At 40.8% G+C, this 6,795-nt stretch overlaps 1 protein-coding gene across 1 annotated transcript in view; it reads left to right on the top strand.

Moving 5' to 3' along the window:
* Window positions 1-1,184: 1,184 nt before the first annotated feature.
* Window positions 1,185-6,795, top strand: part of HS3ST5 (heparan sulfate-glucosamine 3-sulfotransferase 5) — a 202,577-nt gene continuing 196,966 nt past the window's right edge. Inside the window, exon 1 of the mRNA XM_069973638.1 lies at window positions 1,185-1,272. The gene's annotated coding sequence lies outside the window, so the exon portion shown is untranslated. The remainder of the gene's footprint in view (window positions 1,273-6,795) is intronic.

Genomic DNA, 6,795 nt, shown 5'->3' with positions numbered 1-6,795 from the left:
ATGTGTTTTTTATTTTAGCCTAGCGGCACTAGTATCAGCCATAGGTGTGAGGTGCAGCACTCTGTTTCTTCCCTGAACCGCATAATGATTAACAAACAATTTGTAAATATACAAAAAGGTTAAAGGTGCCTTCACACATAACGGATCCGCAGCAGATTTCATGCTGAGAATTTGCAGTGTGATCTGCTGCGGATCCCTGCCCTGTACACTCTTTGGGCAGACAAACTCGCTGTGGGATGTCCATCCCGCTGTGTGTATGTCAGCAGCCCGCCCCGTTAACCCCCCCCCCCGCCGCCGGAGCGTATACATCACCTTCTCCACACTCCGGCTTGCTTCAGGGGTTTCAGGCACGTCCCACTTGGCCAATCAGTGTGCTGCCCCGCTGCAGCGCACTGATTGGCTGAGTGGGACATGAAGACGCTGGGAGTCCCGAAGCAAGCCGGAGCGGGGAGCAGGTGAAGCATACGCTCCGGCGGCGGGGGTGTTAACAGGGCGGGCTGCTAACATACTCACAGCGTGATGGACATAAAGTGTACAGGGCAGGGATCCGCAGCAGATCGCGCCGCAAATTTGCAGCGTGAAATCCGCTGCGGATCCGTTACGTGTGAAGGCACCCTAAGAGATGATTTTATTGCTTAAATTCCAGCGATATAACGATATTTTGCATGATAATCTTTCTGTGTAATAGGGTCTATACGAAATAACAAAGCAGACAACAGTTTATGATCTAGTGATGAGCTTCCACCAGGTGACAGCCAAGCCGCCCACTCACAATAATGACTTGCTATGTCTTTTCCTGCTGTCCCAGGGCACATGTCTAGGCATGGGAATGGCCTGAAGCAAGAAGCTGCAGCCTCCTGGTACCTGCTCAGGAGAGGACACACTGACTGTCCTGGGAAAAAGTTTGCTTTGCATTAGAATGACAGAGCAAGTCAGCTAGAGGAGCTGTGAGTGTCATGAGGCAGAGAGTGTAGCCCCCTCCTCCTCCTCCTCCTCCTCCTCCTCTCCTGCTCCCAGTGACTGTGCTGGTGCTGGCTGGAGAGCAGTGACGTGCCTGCGCCTGGCTCTCTGCGGGAGTGTGCCCTGCACCTGGCTCCAGTCTCCCAGGGATGTGCACAGAGCAAATGCTGAGCCCTGGCTCCTCTGTGTCACAGCTCCACTACTCCTTCCCTCCTCTCCTGTCCTCAGCATCTTCCCAGGATCCAGGAGCTGCTGCAGCATCATCAGGCATAGACTGGAGGAGCTCCTCTCTGCCTTACTTATAGATTGCTGGTAAGTGAGAAGATCAGAAGCTATGGCTTCACTTTACCTCAACATCTGTAAGTTTAGACCTTTGCAAGGAGGATGCAGTGCATTTCACATGAGCATTGTGTGTTACCTCCAGTGCCATGCCAGAGTTCCTTAGGAATTGTTATAGTGCCAGTCATAGCTTCTCCAGCATGGGGATTATTGGGACTTCAAACTGTGCAGGTATCTGATTGATACTGGACATTGATTTGTAATCTGGCTATTATGTACAAGTGATTGCTTTTCCTTCTCTCTTTTTCTGTAACAAGTGATAATGATGTCAGATAGATAGATAGATAGATAGGAGATAGATGGACAGACAGATAAGATGCAGTTTACTGGTTTGTGCCATGTCATGTAATGCCATATAGTAATAGTAGCTGAATGTAATATGTGTCATATATATATATATATATATATATATATATATATATATATACATATATATATATATATATATATTTTATTTTTTTTGCTTTTGTATTTATTAATTCCACAATGATTTACTTATTGTGGGACCTGTACAGTATAACACCATCCTCACCTGCTTATTGCTATCTCTGTGCTGTGCATTGTCAGATATGGGTTCTGTGAAAGTTGCAGGTTTTTTTGCCAGAATATAAGAGATATCAAAGTGACATCCAATGAGTAATTACTATTGCATAGAGACATACCATGAAGTGAATTGATCCTGCATACAAAGCATTAACACGAGAATAAATACAGAAGTGATATATTACTGGATTATTCATCTATCTGGCCAGTAAATCATGGAAAGCATGGATGAAGCCGTCACTGGTCCCGTCCCATTTTCATTGCCAAAATCGTGTTTTATATAGATATTATTGCAAATCATACAGAATTCTAGATTTCATGTTATATGTTTAGTGTATATCCCCAGATAACTTTGTATATTTTAGGCACAGGGCATAGAGATAAGTGTAGACTATTTTGGGGCTGGCAGCACCTCTGCTCTTACAGATGATATCCAGATGTTATTGAATATACTGGTATACTGGTATATATGATGTGATGAATATGCTGGTACAAGGGCAGATCAGGGTCTGAGTATTTCTTAATCCAGGAGCTGCTGTACATTTCCTATATCAATGTCTGGACTAAGTAAAACTCAGGTGCCCAGGTGCCTGCAGGGACTGCACAAGTGACTATATGATTTATCGTTCCTTCTGGATGTGTTTTGGAAGCATATATTACGGTGACGGATGCAATTAGAACTATAGCATATTAATATGGTAATAGATTTTTACATTTCTCTCATGTCTGAACTTACTTTAATTATTCTGTTTGTTGTATGCCGGAAACATGGCTGTGTTTTGACTGAAGCAGATTTCAATTAGACTGCTGTATATAGAGACTTCAGTGAAGATGTGATATACATTTTATATGAAACAGGGTGAGTCATTGCTTCTTGTTAGTAGACTATGGCATATATAGAGCTTTCTAATAAAAGAGAGGTGGTAAGTAGCTGCCAACAATCTAAGAAACTTGAACTAGTCACTTTATGGATACCAAAAGTATAAAAAGATCCTATAAAATCATGGTTTTACTAAGAGCTGTATAGATGCACAAGTGTTTCTATTAACATAAAAGAACATGAGATTACCCAAAACTGACTGCACCTAATATGTTCTCTATTGTTTTCTATTACATTGCGGGTCAATAAGCCTAGCCAGTTATCTGTCCTTAGAATTTTATTAGTAAAAGCCGAACTTCACATCAGGCACTGCTACATCTGTAAAAATATCCTATGAATTCTAAAAATGTGACTACAAAAAACGGAATTCTTTCAAGTCTCTATTGTGCTAAAATTACCACGTTGGCTGTAATTGCATTCTGTTCTCCCATTGACTAGCCTGGAGTGTTTATGTGGATGGGGTAATGTATTATTAGCTATTTCTTTGTACAGTATACTTCTAAACACAGCACCAGCCTAGGCAGATTTTTTTTATTATTTTTTTTTATTATTCACAGAATGTTGCTAACCAGATGTTCTAAAGACTCTACAGACAATTGTCTTGCTCTAAGTATTGTCCGATACCAGGTACGATGCTAATGCCGGACCCACCACAGTTCATCCAGAAGCAACCATATTCTAGTGAGCTACAATCCAGATGGCAGTACAGTATGCATAAAATAATCATTAGGTGGAAGTGCATCTGTCAGATATGTGCCATTTGCCAGTAAATGATTTCCAGTTACTTGCTGAAGATCAAATGGCGGCATCTAATAATAATAACAATTACTAAGCATATGCTCCTTTAAAGCACAACCTTTTAGTATGTGCAAATATAATGCGAATATTTATTCCTCTAATATGGCCAGTATTGGTAGTTCCCCTTGCTGACTGTACATATCTCACACCTTGCTGTGGATTCCAAATCTCTAAAATATATATAAATGAAGTGATGATGTGCATTAAACTAAGAACCAGCCTTTACAGCACACTAAATATTTGATAAGTTCACCATAGGCCGGGGCTGATTCAGGTTTAGGGAAAGTTATTTCTACTACGGTGTGTGTGCTATAACCCTTCACAGCGTAGCAGATATTTATGGCCTTAATAAATCCATCTATATACTGTAAATTTACTGTATTGTATATGGGAAAGTCACATCACATATACTGCTTTAAAGGCTTTGAACATAAAGTGATGCTGCTAGGGAAGGCTGGATAAATATATGTGTCGTTTGAAGGATTGTATGCTATACATATATCATGTGCTGTACATACAGATTATGCTGCTTCTGATATAGTATAGTTGGGGAAAGACTGTTTATATATGTTGCATGGATACTTACGCTATACATACAGTCTGCAATGAAACTAACGTTTAGATGCAAAGCATATGTTTAGCTTAAAGTGTCACTGTCTGGATTTTTTTTTTTTTTTGCAGAAATCAATAGTACAGGCGATTTTAAGAAACTTTGTCATTGGGTTTATTAGCCGGAAAAAAAAGCATTTTTATTATGAAAAAGCAGTTTGAAGCTCCCCCCCCCCCCTGTCTTCATTGTTCTTCTATGGAGCGAGCTAAATAAAATAGGACAAGAAAGAGTTAATCTACAAATACATCACCCTCTATTTCCTCTGAAAGTCACCCTTGACCTCTCTGAGCTCTGATTACAGCATCTACCCAGCTCTGTGCCTGTAATCCTCTGTTATCTGCTTTCTGCTGCTGGCTAACTCCCTCCTTCCTCCTCCCCCCTCCCCTCTCCCTAGAGCAGACAGGGTACGTCTCCTGCAACAAGTCACAATTTTCAGATTTTTCAGAGTGGATGAAAAAGAGGAAGGGGGGGGGGACCTGGGAAAAGGCTTTTTACATGCAGATAATGGCAGATTTGGCTAATAAACCCAATCACAAAGTTTCTTAAAATCGCCTGGACTATTGATTTCTGCAAAAAAAAAACCCAAAAAACGACAGTGACTCTTTAATACTTAAATAGTCTGTCTAGGAAAGACTATATTATTTAAAAAAAAAAAAAAAAAATATATATATATATATATATATATATATATATATATATATATCTCCATAGATGTTTATGGTGTATCCACTTGATGAAATCAGATTGGTGGACATCTGGCCACTGGGTCTCTTATGGTTCAAAGAATGAGAATGCCTAGTGCCTAGTACTCCCATTATCATTGTTGGACTGGGGTGCCTGCGGCCCACAAGTACCTTACAGCTACTGGCCATTAGGGTTAAGTGGGGACAAGAAAATAAACTGACCCACAACCAGCTGTATACTGAAGGCCCTTTTACACAGGCCACTTATCATTATTAGCCAGCCCGTGTAAATGAGCCAGCGATTAGCCAACACTCGCTTTGATTTGATCTTTTGCGCAGTTGGTAAAATCATTGTTATTATTCGCACATCGCTCTGTCCAAAGAGGAGATGTGCGGCCTATAACAATGCATTCAAAGGGACGCACAAACAAAACAGCCATCGTCTATGTGGGCCGGCTGCATGATTCATGATGATTCATGTAAATGCACTAGAAATGATCACTGATCTCGCTGATCGGGCCATGTAAAAGGGCCCTAACTCCTAGGCGGAGATCATACAGCCACCTATGTCTTTTGAGCTATGGCATTATATGAGTCTTAAAAGATCCGAGGCCACAGCCCATATACACCCTCACCGCCCAACTCTACCACAAATAATTAGACATTACCTCCATACTGCTATTGGAAAAAAAAAACTCCTTGTACACAGAAAGATACTGATAATGATTCCACCTGCATAATACTTAAATAATACTACTAGAGAGCATATAAGTGAATACAGTGCAGTTGCATTTGAGCCCTTATTTTTTGCGCCAATTTTGCTTTGCAAGACTTAATTTTTGCATAAAATATGCTGCGAAACCAGAAAAAAATTATATGCTCAGTGAAATTGAAAAAAATTATTTTTATTTGGGGGGGGGGGGGGGCTTCGTTTTTACACCGTTCACCCTATGGCAAAACTTACATGTTATATATGTTCCTCAAGTCGGTACGATTAAAACAATATGCAAATTGCATAACTTTTATATTATTTGATGGCTTTAAAAAAATGAAACCTTTTAAAGAAAATAAATGTTCCTTAAAATTGCTCTATTCCCATGCTTATATCGCTTTTATCCTTTGGTCTATGGGGCTGTGTGAGGTGTCATTTTTGCGCCATGATCTGTACTTTCTATCGGTACCTTAATTGCGTATATGCGGCCTTTTTATTACAATTTTTCTGGATTTGATGCGACTAAAAATGTGCAATTTTGCACTTTGGTGGGTTTCTGCGCTTATGCCGTTTACCGTGTGGGATCCACCTGGGGGACTTCTAATTTTAATACACTGATCTCATATAGATCAGTGTAGTATACTTAATACAGCACCAATCCATTAGATCGGTGCTCTGTTGGTCTGGTCTGCTACAGACCAGATCAATAGAATACCGAGCCGGGATCAGCATCATTCCAACGCAGAGACCCAGGATGATAAGATAAAGGGATCCCCGATCCGCAATCGCATTGCAATCCACTAGACACAAGGGAAAGGCCAATAGAGGACTTTTAAATGCAGCTGTAATATTTGAGAGCTGCATTTAACGGTCTTAATTAGCGAGAGCGGTGATCAGCTGTGCTCACTAATAGCTGCAGTCCCGGCCTGCAGACAGGAGTCGGGATCCCGGCAGTTCAGAGTGGGGTCATGGCGCGGCCCCCCTCTGAACTCCCCTAGCGATGAGATGACCTAAATATACGTCATCTGTCATAAAGGGGTTAATGATAATTCTAAAAAAGTGATTATGGTATGGTAGAAAACAATATATCTAATAGAGAGGTCTTAGAAACTGATAGGGCATATAGGGCATAAATAGGGGTTGATTATATATTAAACCACATTGTCTATAGGAGCAGTGGGTCAGTCTCAAACATATAATCAATAACCATATAAGACTTACAGTTTTACATCTTCTGGGCCGATATGCCCTCCAATAGCTGCGCTGTTTA

The sequence above is a fragment of the Dendropsophus ebraccatus genome, chromosome 6 (genome assembly GCF_027789765.1).
Source record: "Dendropsophus ebraccatus isolate aDenEbr1 chromosome 6, aDenEbr1.pat, whole genome shotgun sequence".
Taxonomy (NCBI): domain Eukaryota; kingdom Metazoa; phylum Chordata; class Amphibia; order Anura; family Hylidae; genus Dendropsophus; species Dendropsophus ebraccatus.
Note: the sequence above shows the minus strand (reverse complement) of the source record. Positions and strands in the feature narration are given on the sequence as shown.